Here is a 15,993-nt window from a genome sequence, read left to right on the forward strand (position 1 = left end):
GTCGCACAGCTCATTCATACAGATGGATTTATGTTTCATTCCATACTCGTGTTAGCTCGGCCTCAGTGATGACAAAATCGCTACTGAACAAGTTGGTTCTGTCAGACGGGCGGCCGAAACACGATCGCTCGTTTTGAGCCACAGTCCAAAAAGAATTTCGATTGTAATCTACCTGCTGTCTCCAGAGATTAGACGACCTCAAGATTTGACAGGCGTCGTTGAGCTGACCGACCTCATCCCCTGGGATGGTGATGTTAACTTCAAGAACGTTGGTTGACGACTCTGCTTTGGTGAAACGTTACCTTTCGACTCATGTCCTCTGCTCCAGACTGAATCCACAATCGGCCCTGATAACTGCAGCTGAGCTAATTGGCTTAGCTCTCACCTTCCTTCACCTCAGGCAACCTGCACATATAAGTGACACGTGTAACTCGCTGGTACAGTCTTATAATCCAACACAGCCTCGTACTATCAGTCCTGGATGTATTCTGGCACTCGTTAATGTACCATCCACATATGCTTGGTAAAGGTTACGAAAGAAGAAGGCAAAGAGAATCTGGCAGAATATCAGAGATTTTGAACAAATCTGCCGAGTTTTGTGTGAATACATACATATGGACATACCAAACAATCAAGATTCTCAGCCAAGTAGCAGACTCCCAGAATGCACCAGTTCAGTTTGAGTCTCTCTCACGGGTGCAATCCAACTCCTGGAATGCAGCCGTGTCTCAGTACAATTCACTACGTTTGACTATCTATTTAGTAATGCAGCAGTCTCTCCACATAACACTCATCCCCGGTAACATTCTGGTCCATCTTTTCTGGACAGCCTCCAAGAACTTGACATTTTTCCCCAACTGCGGTGCCCAGAATTGGACACAGTACTCCAGCTGAGGCCGAACCAATCGTTTTTAAGGTTTTGCAATACTTCCGTGCTTTTGTACTTTATGCCCCCATTAATAAAGCAAATTTTCAAATTATGCTCTGCATACTCTAATCCAGCTCATTAATACATGTCAAAAAGAGCAGTGGTCCTAATGCCGTCCACTTGGGAACACCACTGTTTACTTCCCACCAGTCTGAAAACCAACCGTTCACCACGACGCTCCGCTTTTTGTCCCTGAGCTGATTTTGTATCCAGGCTGCGACTGTCCCTTTAATCCCCGGGGCTTTAATGTTGCTTGGAAGGTTATTAAGTGGTACTTTATAAAATGTCTTTTGAAAGTCCATATCCACAATATCAACCGCGCTACCCTCATTAACCCTTTCCATTACTTCATCAAAGAACTCAATCAGGTTAGTCAAACAAGATTTTCCATTAACATGTCCGTGCTGACTTTCATTTATTATCCAATATCTTTCCGAATGCCAATTAATTTTGTCCCTGATTATTATCTCTAAAAGTTACCCCAACACCAACGTTTGGCCGATTGGCCATGCAATTTCCGGGTTCATCATTCAGACCTTTTTTGAACAGAGGTGTGACATTTGCAACCTTCCAGTCCTCTGGCACAAGTCCCATATCTCAGGAGAATTGGAGGATTGTGGCCAGAGCCTCTGCAATTTCAACCCTCACTTCCCTCAGTAACCCACAATGCATCCTTTTGACTTTCATACTTTGAGAACTGCCAGTCTTTTCAGAACCTCCTATTCATCTATTTTTTATGCTATCCAATATCGCTCCCAGCTCCTCCTTAAATGCTATAATGACAGCATCCTCTTCTTTATTTAAGACCAATGAGAAATATTCATTTCGTACCTGAGCCATTCCCTCTGCCTTCGCAAGAAGATCTCCTTTTTAATCCAAAATCGGTCAGACCCTTCCTTTGAATATTCCTTCAGTATTCATATGTTTTTAAATGAATTTTACGTTCCATTTTATGTTTGCCACCAATCTATTCTCATGCCTTCTCTTTGCCCCTCTTGCACCCTTTTATAAATCTCCTCCGAACTTTCTGTATTTAGCCAAGTTTTCTACTGTGTTATGTACTTTAAATTTGTCATAAGCCTCCTTTTTCTGTTTCATTGTGACCTATATATCTTTATTCATCCAGGGATCTCCATGTTTGGATGTCCTGTCTTTCGCCATCGTGTCTACTCTGTGCCCGAGCCATCTCCTCCTTCCAAGCCTCCCATTGTTCAGTTGTTTCTTTGCTACTGATTTTTGATTGCAGTCCAACCGGAAAATACACTTAGTATTCGTAAAAAAAACTTCCCTCTCCTTCCCAGATAACAGTACGGAGCAATTATTATAAATACCTGAAATCATCTCACTCAGTAGAATATCTGTGGTGTAACCATGTGTAATTAATATAACTCCCTGAAATCATCTCTCTTAGTAGAATATCTGTGGTGTAGCCATGTGCAATTATTATAACTCCCTGAAATCATCTCTCTTAGTAGAATATCTGTGGTGTAGCCATGTGCAATTATTATAACTCCCTGAAAGCATCACTCTTACTGGAATATCTGTGGTGTTGCCATGTGCAATTGTTATAATTCACTGAAATCATCTCTCTTTGCAGATTATCTATGGTGTTGCCATGTGCAATTATTATAACTCCCTGAAATCATCACTCTTGCCAGAATATCTGTGGTGTAGCCATGTGTAATTGTTATAACTCCCTGAAATCATCTCTCCAACCAGAATATCTGTGTTGCAGCCACGTGCAATTATTATAATTCACTGAAATCATGTCCCTTTGAATATCTGTGGTGTAGCCATGTGAAATTGTAATAACTCGCTGAAATCATCTCTCTTTCAAGAATATCTGTGGTCTAACTCTATGCTTGTGTTACCAAAAGACTGTGGTTGATTATGAGATGCAGGTATTTGAACGGCTCCATGAGTCGGATTTACCCAATCGCTTTCACTCAATACATTCAGCATATTCTTGGCACTCGTTGCTAGAGCTGAAGCTGTCCGTGGGTTTGCCTGTGCAACCGTTGCTACTTAACCTTGTTATGTAAGTCTGCACGTAGTTATCTGCTATTAAGTTGCTGCATAACTCTAGTGACATGTGCTTATGTCCATTAAATTTCCGTGTGCCCAGATTTTATGTTAAGTTGTGATCTGTAACCGTTAAACTGTATTTAGTGCATGACTTTGACTTGGCTTCTTCCTTGATAGTTTGTCAAGAAAGAATTTTTGGATAACCTAATCGAGGCTGAGTAAATTAAATTTGTTTTGATCCGAACTGTGTTAAATGTAGTACAGTTCAGGAACCGAATCAGGCAACATTCACCCCTCCAGATAACTGGGAGGGAAAAGCCCAGACAATTCCTCAGTGAGCGGTCAAAGGAGAAAACCAAGGACTCGCCTGTTTCCTCGGCATATATCTGTCAGGATATCAAATCCAGCTTTCCTAGAAAGGGACCTCTAAGAATTTGGAAAATACATGAATTCACAGCACAGGAGATTCTGTGCGTCTGTTGCTGTGTACGGGCCGCTTCAACACAACACAATGAGAAGTCCTCTGTTTGCACTTCAATCGAGTGCATCTAACTGGATGGCCAGCTTTTTACTTGTTAAAATAGGGACAGGCACCACAGACTAAGCAAATCGAATAACTGCGAGGAAAAATCATAGAATCATCGAAATTTAGGACGCAGAAGGCCTATCGTGTCTGTGCAGGCAGAAAAAGAGCTACCAGGCCTAACCCCAGTTGCCAGCACTTGTTCCCTAGCCTTGTAAGTTACGGCACGTCAAGTGCATATTGAAGTACTTTTTAAGTGCGATGCGGGTTTCTACCTCTACCACCCTTTGAGGCAGTGAGTTTCAGACCCCCATTATACTTTGGTTGAAAAAAAATCTCCTCAGCTCCCCTCTAATTCTTCTAACAATTACTTTCGATCTTTCCCCTCTGTTTATTGGCCTATCTGATAAGGGAAATAGGTCCTTCCTATCCACTTTATCCAGCCCCGTCATAATTTTATGCACCTCAATTAAATCTTCCCCCAGCCTCAGTTGTTCCTCAGAAAACAATCCCAGCCGATCCAAAATCTTCTCACTGCTAAAATTCTCCAATCCTGGCATAATCATCGTAAACTTCCTCTGTACCCTCTCGAGTACAATCACATCTTTCATAGAATCATAGAAGTTTACAACATGGAAACAGGCCCTTCGGCCCAACATGTCCATGTCGCCCAGTTTATACCAATAAGCTAGTCCCAATTGCCTGCACTTGGCCCATATCCCTCTATACCCATCTTACCCATGTAACTGTCCAAATGCTTTTTAAAAGACAAAATTGTACCCGCCTCTACTACTGCCTCTGGCAGCTCGTTCCAGACACTCACCACCCTTTGAGTGAAAAAATTGCCCCTCTGGACCCTTTTGTATCTCTCCCCTCTCACCTTAAATCTATGCCCCCTCGTTATAGACTCCCCTACCTTTGGGAAAAGATTTTGACTATCGACCTTATCTATGCCCCTCATTATTTTATAGACTTCGATAAGATCACCCCTTAACCTCCTACTCTCCAGGGAAAAAAGTCCCAGTCTTTCTAACCTCTCCCTGTAAGTCAAACCATCAAGTCCCGGTAGCATCCTAGTAAATCTTTTCTGCACTCTTTCTAGTTTAATAATATCCTTTCTATAATAGGGTGACCAGAACTGTACACAGTACTCCAAGTGTGGCCTCACCAATGCCCTGTACAACTTCAACAAGACATCCCAACTCCTGCATTCAATGTTCTGACCAATGAAACCAAGCATGCCGAATGCCTTCTTCACTACCCTATCCACCTGTGACTCCACTTTCAAGGAGCTATGAATCTGTACTCCCAGATCTCTTTGTTCTATAACTCTCCCCAACGCCTTACCATTAACGGAGTAGGTCCTGTAATAAATATGCAATAATGTGAAATAATAAAGTTCTTATTTTTGTCCCCGAAACTGCAATATATGCAGTAACAGTAGTGTTCCATTTAAATGTGTATTTTTGTGGCTCTTCTTGGGATAGTGAATGAACGGGAAACTTCAATGGATTGGGAGGGTGAATGAACAGATATCATTAATGAATTGGAAAGTGAATTGACCGATACCATCAATAGAATATGAAAGTGAATGGACGGGTACAATTAATGAATTGGGACAGTGAATGGACGGGAAACATTAATGGATTCGCAAAATGAATGGACGAGAACCATTAATGGATTGGGAAAGAGAATGGACGGATAAGTTTGTGCAAGGTTAGGGTACACGGCTATCCAAGGAGCACGGTCAACCCTTTGGTAAGTAAATGATACCACGAGCAGCGTATGAGCAAGTCACCTCTAGTGTAAGTGTAGGGGCACCACTAGTACTGGAGGGACACTGTCAGTTCAACTTTATTGTACGAGGACCAAAGGTATTGGATGAGAACTGTCACCTCTAATGTAACTGTAGGATAGATCTACTACCGGAGGAGAACGGTCACCTCTTGTGTAATTCAAGGCGCACCGCTAGCACCAGAGCAGCGCGGTTACCTCTCGTGTCACGACAGGGTACCATTAGTACCAGAGCAGCACGGTTATCTCTGGTGTAAGTGTAAGGTACAACTGGTATCGGAGGAGGTGGGACATCTCTAATTCATGTGTGGCAGTATTACTGGTACCTGGGGAAGGACTCTCACCTCGAGTGTAATTAGGTGTATCACTACTATCAGAGGAACATGGTCACAACTAGTGCAAGTATAAGGGTCCCTCTAATACTGGAGGAGCACGATTAATTCTTGAGTAAGAATAGAGGTACAAAAATACCGAGGCAGCAAAGTGACCACTGAGTTAACTCTACTACCGGATGACCAGGATCACCATTTGTGTGAGTGTAGCGTGTATCACTAATACCAGAGGAACACGGTCACTCCTAGTTAAGTGCAGTGTACCACAAGAACCGGAGCAGAATTGTAAGCCCTAGTGTAAATTGAGAGGCATTACAAGCAGAGAAGGAGCACAGTCACATTTAGTGTCAGTGCAGGGCTATCACAAGTACCGAAGAAGCACGGTCATCTCAAGTTTACATGTCGCGATGCCACTAGTACTGGAGGAGCGTGATGACCTCTGGTTGTTATTTAGGGTACCAATTGTACCGAAAAGACGATCATCTCTGGTGCAAGTTCAGGGTACCATTTGCATCGGAGGAGAACCGTCACCTGCAGTGAAAGTGTAGGTTTACCACTAGTACCAGCAGAGCAGTCAACTGTAGTGTAACTGTAGGATTCCTCTACTAGCGGAGGAGCACAGTCACCTCTAGTGTAATTCTAAGTGAACCATTAGTCCCAGAGGAGGATAGACAGCTCGAGTGTATGGGCAGGGTTTCCCTACAGAAGGTAGACGGTCTCTTCTGGTTTAAATGTAGGGTGCCACTTGTACCGGAGGAGGGATGTAACCTCTAGTGTAAGTGTTGGTTTAACACCAGTACCGGAGGAACAAGGTCTCCACTCGTGTAAATGTTGGGGCACCTCTAATCTAGTACCGGAGGAGAACGGTCACCTCTCCTGTAACTGTAGGAGACCACTAGAACAGGAGGAGTGCAGTCACATCTACTGTAAGTGGTAACTGTAGAGTATCACTAATACCGAAGGAACACAGTCGCCTCTAGTGTAAGTTCAGGGTGCCACGAGTAACGGACGAGCAAGTCATCTCTTATCTAAGTGTAGATGTTCCATTCGTACCGGAGGAGTGCAGTCACATCTAGTGTATGTGTAGGGGTAGCAGCAGTACCGGAGGGACACAGTCACCACTAGTGCAGTGGTGGAGGAGAACGGTCACCTCGAGTTTAAGTGCAGAGGTACCACAAACACTGGAGGAGCACGATCACCACGAGTGTAACTGTTGACGCACCACGAGTAGAGAAGGAGCAAGGTCACCCAAGTGTAAATGTAGGGTAACATTAATACCGAAGGAGAACGGACACCATCGTCTAATTTTAGGGACACCACTAGCAGAGAAGGATCACGGTCAGAGCAGGTTCACCACCAATAATGTTAGCAAGGGGTCACCATCAGTAATGTTAGAGTAGGGTCACCACCAGTAATCTTAGAGTAGGGTCATCAACTATAATCTCAGAGTAGGGTCACCATCAGTGTAATGTTCGGATGGTGTCACCGCCAGTAATGTTAGCGTAGGCTCACCACCAGAAATGTTGCAGTCGGGTCATCAATAGTAATGTTAGAGTAGGATCACCGCGAATAATGTTAGCTTATCAACAACAGCAACAATCTTAGAGTAACGTCACCAACATCAATTTTAATATCTGGACATCTCCAGTAATATTAAATCAGGGTTGCCACCAATAATGTTAGAGCAGGGTCACCACCTGGAAAGTTTGAGAAGCGTCTCTACCAGAAATGTTAAAGTAGTTTCATAATCAGTAATGTTGCAGTAGGCCCACTATCAGTAATGTTAGATTCGGGTCAGCATCAGCAATGTTACACTAGGGTCATTATCAATAATATTAGATTTGGGTCTCCACCAGGAATTTCAGAGTATTGTCAACAATAGTAAGGTTAGAGTACGTTCACCAATAGTAATGTTAGAGTACCGTCACCTAATGTTCGAGCCGAGTCATCACCAGTGATCATCACATTATAAAACACATGTTAATTATGGGATGGGCGTGTGAAGATTTTACTGAATTCTTGAGGCATCAATAACCGAGTGCAGTTTCCAGGAGGGATGTTCCCTTCACGGTTCACATTCCCTCAGGGATTAAATTCCGTTCATTGATGTGAATGGAATGAGTTTCATGGACTGAGGTGTACAATTTCCCCATTGACGTCCTGGGCGCCCTGAAGAGGAAAATCTCGCCTTGTTTGTGAAGTGACTGTAACTAACGCCAATTATTGTGCAAACTTATTTTCTCACCGGGGCACCGATTCTTCTATAAAGGAGGAGTATTTACGGATCTCAGATACACTCCAATGGCAACCGCAAAGCCGGACAGAATTCACACATGCTTCTAAAAAATGGAAACGCCAACAATTCTTCAAATAATGGACATTTACTACCGGATTCTCGCATCCTTTGGTTTTCCCGGTAAGTCAATATAACCTGTTGTTTCATAGCTGTTCATTATTTCACTGTTAATGATTAAGTAACACAGTCCGAGAATGTCCTCATTTCAGAGTCACTGATCCACCAGGATAAATTGGTGAATATCAGCGGGAACCCGCGCCGCAAGTGAGGCCCTGCTCTGATCGGTGGATCGTGGGCACCGGGCGATCAACTTTCTTCCCGATACGAGGGAGGGCGAGGCTGATTCCCCGCCCCACTAACAGTACATGGATCATTGAAGAATGTGTTGCCCAGTGCCCCTGATAATCATTTTATTTGTACCGTTGTTCCTGTATACTTTAAGTTGTCAATTCCTCTGTCTGCGGCCACCCCCACGAACAGGAGTCGTTGAAAGATAATTTGAGAACTAATTGCCGCTCAGAGAACTGCTCCCCTCCCCTCGGCTGCAAAGATCCTTCGCGGTTCCACCAGCTCCCGCTTTGTTATCGAGCAGCTCCCTCGGGGCGATTATAAATAGAAAAAGCCCAGAGTTTCGAAATAAAGTGAAGCGTTTGTCTCGTCTGAATGTTTTATTTGAATTCATATCTTTCAGTAATTGCTCTGAAATTATATTTAAAACTGCTGACATCTGATGCAGCTCCCGAGACCCCGCTCGACAAAGAAACTGAAGGAATTAAATGTAAATTTCGATCTATTCTCCCATGGGGCCGCAGCAGTAAATTATAAAATCAGGTCGTCCATCACATGGGTATAAGCCTCATGGCGGGATGGTTTTTGCGCTCAACACTGCATTGAAATGTGTGTTTGGACGCACATAAGGAAATCCGTTTACTTACTGACTGCCCAAAATTAACAACTTACAGAACCATCCCTAAAAGGCGTTTTTCTTTGCACCTGTGACGTCTCTGCGTGATGCTCCAGATTAGCCTCGACCGTACACTTAGAATCATCGAAGTTTACAACATGGAAACAGGCCCTTCGGCCCAACATGTCCATGTCGCCCAGTTTATACCACTGAGCTAGCCCCAATTACCTGCACTTGGGCCATATCCCTCTATACCCATCTTACCCATGTAACTGTCCAAATGCTTTTTAAAATACAAAATTGTACCCGCCTCTACTACTGCCCCTGGCAGCTCGTTCCAGACACTCACCATCCTCTGAGTGAAACAATTGCGCCTCTGCACCCTTTTGTATCTCTCCCCTCTCACCTTAAATCTATGCCCCCTCGTTATAGACTCCCCTACCTTGGGAAAAGATTTTGACTATCTTCCTTATCTTTGCCCCTCATTATTTTTATAGACTTCTATAAGATCACCCCTAAACCTCCTACTCTCCAGGGAAAAAAGTCTCAGTCTATCCAACCTCTCCCTCTATGTCAAACCATCAAGTCCCGGTAGCATCCAAGTAATTCTTTTCTGCACTCTTTCTAGTTTAATAATAACCTTTCTATAATCGGGTGACCAGAACTGTACACAGTATTCCAAGTGTAGCCGTACTAATGTCTTGTACAACTTCAACAAGACATCCCAACTCCTGTATTCAATGTTCTGACCAATGAAACCAAGCATGCTGAATGCCTTCTTCACCACCCTATCCACCTGTGACTCCACTTTCAAGGAGCTATGAATCTGTACTCCTAGATCTCTTTGTTCTATAACTCTCCCCAACGCCCTATCATTAACGGAGTAGGCCCGGGCCCGATTCGATCTACCAAAATGCATCACCTCACATTTATCTAAATTAAACTCCCTCTGCCATTCATCGGCCCACTGGCCCAATTTATCAAGATCCCGTTGCAATCCTAGATAACCTTCTTCACTGTCCACAATGCCACCAATCTTGGTGTCATCTGCAAACTTACTAACCATGCCTCCGAAATTCTCATCCAAATCATTAACATAAATAACAAATAACAACTGACCCAGCACCGATCCCTGAGGCACACTGCTGGTCACAGGCCTCCAGTTTGAAAAACAACCCTCAACAACCACGTTATATTGTGAGTGGAACCTCAATCAAGTGTTAGTGGCGACAGCGATGGAAATGAAATTCGGGACAGATGTATGACTGACGGATGATCCGATGTCACCTGCTTTATACGATCGGCCAAAGTCCAAATCCCCCCGTTGACTCTTCAGTGCCTGGGTGTCGGTAGTAGTAGGGACGCTCTCCGTTACCATTCCCCAGAATGATTCCGAGTGACCCTCCCCCCGCTGCCTTGACAACGTCTGACTGAAGTTAGCTGGAAGGACGGCGGATTGTCAGTTCCTCGATATTGAGTGTTTAGTGTTTTGTTTCTTTTAAATAAATTGTCGACATCGCTCGCCTATAGAACAAAAATCCACGTGCATTACCCCAGGATGGTAAACATCGGAACATTTGCCCACAATATGCTGTGAGATTTATCTGAGTATCCCCGTTACTTACCTCTTGTCCCTCTTTCTTACAGCGAACCTCGTGGCAATCGTAATTCTCTCCAGAGGAAATTGCGGCCTTTCCAAATGTACCTCGATCTATATGGTGGCCATGGCAACAGCAGATCTACTGGTCATCATCGTCAATGTAATAGAGTATCAAATTTTCATGAAAATATTTCCATATCCATTGCAGTCCTACACTATCATTCAAAAGTTCATGATCTGCATGACTTGTACCAACTTGGATCTGTCGGTGTGGTTCACCGTCTCGTTCACATTTGACCGATGTGTATCTATATGTTGTCAGAAGTTTAAAGCAAAGTATTGCACAGTGAGAACTGCGGCTGCGGTTATAACAACGGTCTCTGTCCTGTTCTGTTTAGAAAACATCCCCTATTGGTTTGCATTTGAACATACACAAATAATTAACAATGTTCAGTGGGGTTTCCGCCCCAGTTTGGCCTTTTATTCATCGCCTGCAGGTGTAATGTACACATGGTTAGAAAGTATTTTAATTCCATGGATTCCTTTTGCTTTAATGTTTCTGTTTAATTGTTTGACAGTCAGACGTATTTTAGTGGCCAGCAGAGCCCGCAGGGGCCTCCGGGGACACAGCAGTGAGAATAAGAGCGATCCAGAGGTGGCGAACCGAAGGAAATCTATTATTTTACTGTTCACTGTATCTGGTAGTTTTATACTGTTGTGGCTGACAGCTGCGGTGATTTCTTTAGCGATCGGTCTGGTCGTTCATTACAGTCCCGATTATACAGCTCCTGCTTATATCGCCACTGAAACCGGAAATATGCTCATGTATTTGAGTTCATGTACAAACACTTGTATTTATGCCGCTACCCAAACGAAATTCAGGGAAGAGTTGAAGAAGGTGGTGAAATCTCCTTGGACATTTATTCTGATTTTGGTTAAAGCAATGAAAAGTCAAACCAAAGCTTCATGTCCGAACTAGAGCTCAATAACAGTCCGTGTTCCATTTTAGAATGGACGTCTTTCTTTGCTGTGAAAATGATCAGGGATCAGAAAACATATCTTCTATTTTATGGCCTGAGTTTGACATCTGCTGCTTCCCTTGGATGAACAGAATAGTTTCCCGATAAAACAGTGCAGTTCCTGCTCAAGATTCAAAGAGAACAGTCATGATTGAGCTTCAGGAGTTCGATGGAACATGTGGGCGGCAGCGTTAACTGTCTTACCCTCTTGGTACTGGAATACGACCCGCCAGTTTGATGAATAGTTTAAGTTTTCGTTAGTGTAGAAACAATGAAAGGTGTTAGAATCATGGTTATTTGGAATTAATCTGTAATCTTGGTGTGAATGTTGCAGGCGCTGGTCACCCCATCAGACACCGCTCCCCATTCTCTCCTGGCCCAAGAGAATGGCACCCCTGTATCCTGATAAGTGGATAAGGAAATTGACTCGTCAATGTGACGTTAGGCATCTCTGTCAACAGATATTTATTAAAATATTAATTGATCATCAAAATGTTGGACTGTTATAACAGACCATTTGATCCAACCAGTCGTTGTCAGCGTTTTCCGTACACTCGAGAAAATAGTTCCAATCACTTTATCCGCCCAGTCTCAAAATCCCTTCAACCTATTTTTATTCACACATCTGTACAATTCAATCATGGATATGTACATGATTTCTGCTTCTATAATTTCTGCATCTTCGCATCTCTCCATGTAAAGAGGTTTCTCCCACCCTCAGCACGAAATCCCTTATATTTATTTTGTAAACTATAGCCGTTATTTCTTGATCCCTCAACTGATGGAAGCTTTCTGCTCCGATCTATTATGTCCCGTCCATTCCTCCTTCAAATCACCTGGAAATGTCTCGCCACAAGAGATCAATCTGGTATCAATAAACAATCTCGTGAAAATCCGGAACGTGTAGTTAAGACAGTTAATTGATATATTTCTCTTGGAGATGGTGATGTCCTTGCTTAAACTGAACAATGAGAAGAATGTATTTGAGAGCTTGGCCACTGCCCGGAACATCGGGTCCGTGCAGGGAGAGATCCGAATCAAACGCCTCCGGACGCCCTGAACTATTGAGAGAGAGAGAGAGCTGGAAAGGGCAGGAATGGCTTGTCTCGGATTCCTCCTGCTGCCTGATCTTGGGAAAGCGCTGCGTTTACAGAAGTGACGTGTTGGCCGTGAAGCAACCAGCATGCGATGCATGGAAGGGGAAGCTCGATAAACACATGATGGGCAAAATAATAGAAGGTTATGCTGATAGGGTGAGATGAAGAGGGCTGGAAGGATGGTCGTGTGAGGCATAAAGACCGGTATCTGCCAGTTGAGCCGAATGGCCTGTTTGTGTGTTGTACTTTCGATATAATTCCATGTAATGCTGTGATGAAACTGCACTGAAGAACGGGCCCAAGACATGGTCAGTCACGCTGACAACACCACGACATGAAATGGTTAATGTGGCACTGGACAGTATGTAAAACCAATGAGTAGAGATCTGTGCAATAGAATAGTTCGAGACAGATATATAATGCTGATGAGATATTGTTCAGTGTTGCCTTAAATACGGTAACGCCAACCAAGGGGGCACGGCAAGGAAATGATAATTCACACTGTCCTGATGTGTGCCAGTCTGATACTGTATTGGTTTCTCCTTATATTATAGTAATATTAACCTTTAGCCTCTGCCTATGAAGCAGGGAATTATATGTCACTTTAAAGTCTCACTGAGCTGTTGGGCCAGGGCTGACCCTGCAGCAATGGACAGTTTCAGGATGAAATAATAAGAGACTTCATTAAAGAGGGATCATTACATACTGATTCATAATTTCAGAGAACTTTAATCATTTGATAACAGTGTGGGAAAGCAGTTAATTCTTCAACAAAAACATCTGGGTATACATAACCAATTGGATTGCTGCGAGTGATACAGAAACATGAATGGACTTATTAATAAAGGTAGAATTGCATGTGTATGGATCAAGGGAGAAACTATCGATGACATAACGAAGTAAGGGAATTATGCTTGTTAGCCCAATAGAAAAAGAGCTCGGTTTGTAAATAAAAATATCGCTATTGATAACGGATAAGTCAATTCCATTCTCCTTATGTGGAGTTCTATTTTAACTTCCATATAATTATGTGTTCCATAATTGTGTGTATTTCCTTTTACAGGCAGTGAGAAAATGTGTAAAAACGGTCTGTTTGTAATGAGTATTCGGATTGGTAAAGGTCTAAGATACTGAGCTCAGAACTGTAAAACTGTTGAATCCCCAACTAACCATCATCAGGTGTGGTTGTAAGTACAATTTTAAGTGTCTGTTTAAATACTGTTGCATGCACCGTGTGCTTAATAAACTAATGACACCTCACTTCAATGCTCAAGAACCTGATTGTAAATATTTCCCTAACAATAGCCTCAGTACTTTCATTGTGAATGGAACTCATTTATTAATTATGATTCAGTTCCCCCTTTACCCGACAATCCTTAACGTTCCAGTTGATCCTGAGCTTGTCCAAAATCCAAACACCTCATGGTTGCAGGTCCCCTGTGGATCCCAGTCTGTGCCTATCCGACTGGCATCGATCTCGTGGGGAAATGATGTGTCTTATGGGCAGTTCAGTGTAATCGGCACATTTCCATTTAACCGGATACAGACAACCAACAGTAATTAAGGCAGGAGTCCAGCAGCATGCAGAGGTTTTAATTCCATCAGTCAGCGACGTATCTGCACTCAGTCACAATCATAACAGCCGATGTGCATTCAAATACATCATCCAAAATCAACAGGTAAAATATAAGCAACGTCATGATCAAGTAAACCATTGCATTACCGTGTCAAATTCAATCACATAAGGTGGTGATTCCCCGCCCCCTGTTCCTAATCAAACTGCTGTTCTTTTCCCTTGAGTTCCTCGCTTTCGAATTGAACAGTTATTGTATTTCCCTGACATTCCTGTCTCCTCTATACCTGATTAAACAGTTACATTATTGCGGGTCGCCCAGTTCGAAATAAATGTCTGTTGTGTTCCGATGGCCACCATTACTAATTAAAGATTTGATGTTTTCTCCCAATTTTCCCCGTTCTCAATCCTTAATTGAACATTTATTGTGTTTGCCCTATATTCCACTTTATTCTATTTCTATTTGAACAGTTGCTGCGTTCCTCCATATTCCTCGTTCCTCTATTTCTAAATAAACAGTTGTCATATTCATTTATATTCCGCTAAACTCTATTACCAATTAAATTATTGCTGTGTTCCCCTAAATTCACTTGTTGTCCATTTCCAATTAATCAGTTACTGTTTTCCGTTAAATTCCCCTATTTCTATCTAAACCTTTACTCAACCACCTAAATTCGCATTCATTGTATTTCTAATTAAGCAGATCGTTTTCCCCTAAATTCCTCTGCCTCTGTTTCTTCTCAAGCAGTTCCTGTGTTCCTCGAAATTCCCCTATACTCGAATTTTAATTATGTAGATTGGGAAAGCAGCCTGATCTATAGATCGGCCACTCGCTCACTGAAATAATGTTTCTGCAGATTAGTCTAGAATTTACCCGCTTCAAGCGCAGCCTGTGTCCTCTGAAACAGCTTGTCATTTTTTTACATTATTTAATGGAGTAACCGTACTGTGTTCCACACACTCTGGTCCTGGATGTTCCTGGGGCCTCTGTGTGTTCGTCAGAGAATTGTTAACACTAAAAGGGTAATTAAATTGCTGGTGCTAAGGTCAGCTACAATTCAACAGTTTCATTGGTTTAGATGATATCTTAATTCAGAATCTATCAGTTACGATCTTAGCCCTGTATATAATTAAAAGCAGATTTGTCCTGTTAATGAAATCTCACCATGGAAATCTCACTAACTAACACACTCTACTTCTCCACAAGTCGCTAAAAATAAACGCTGCGAGTGGCCTGTCGGATCCCATTCGATTTAATGTTTGTTCAATAACTTGCTGGTGGCCCAGTCAAAAAGGCGAATGGAATGTTGGCCTTTATCTCAAGCGGTCTGGAACACAATGGAGAACAATTAATGCTCCAGTTGTTTCGAGCCTTTGTCAAACCCCATCAGGAACACGTCATTCGGTTTGCGAACTGCACCTCAAGAAAAATATACCTCGGAAAGGGTGTAGCGTAAACATCGCCTCAAATATTCAAAGACGAACAGAAACACGATCAGGGGTCGAACCCACGCTCTTAACTTTTAAATGCTGAGGATGTACCGCTTGGACACTGCGCTGTATCCACGTACTTTTGGTTACCCTGGATATGACCGCAGATGTCAAACATGTTTCAATGATAACATCTGAATTGACCTCCCCCTCACGGAGCAGGGGTCCTGACGGGTCGTCGGTACTTCCGTAGCGTCTCCTTAAAAGTATCTGTGCTATTCGCCTCAACGACTCCATGTGGTAGCAAGTTCTACATTCGAACTTCCAAAGAAGTTTCTCCTAAATTCCATACTGGATTTATTAGTGACGATGTTAAGTTTACTGCTCCGAGTTTTGGATGCCCTGAAAAACGGAACCATTTTCTCGATGTCTACTCGCTCAAACTCATTCATTTTCCTGAAGACCTCCATT

Source organism: Heptranchias perlo, unplaced genomic scaffold (assembly GCF_035084215.1).
Source record: "Heptranchias perlo isolate sHepPer1 unplaced genomic scaffold, sHepPer1.hap1 HAP1_SCAFFOLD_53, whole genome shotgun sequence".
Taxonomy (NCBI): domain Eukaryota; kingdom Metazoa; phylum Chordata; class Chondrichthyes; order Hexanchiformes; family Hexanchidae; genus Heptranchias; species Heptranchias perlo.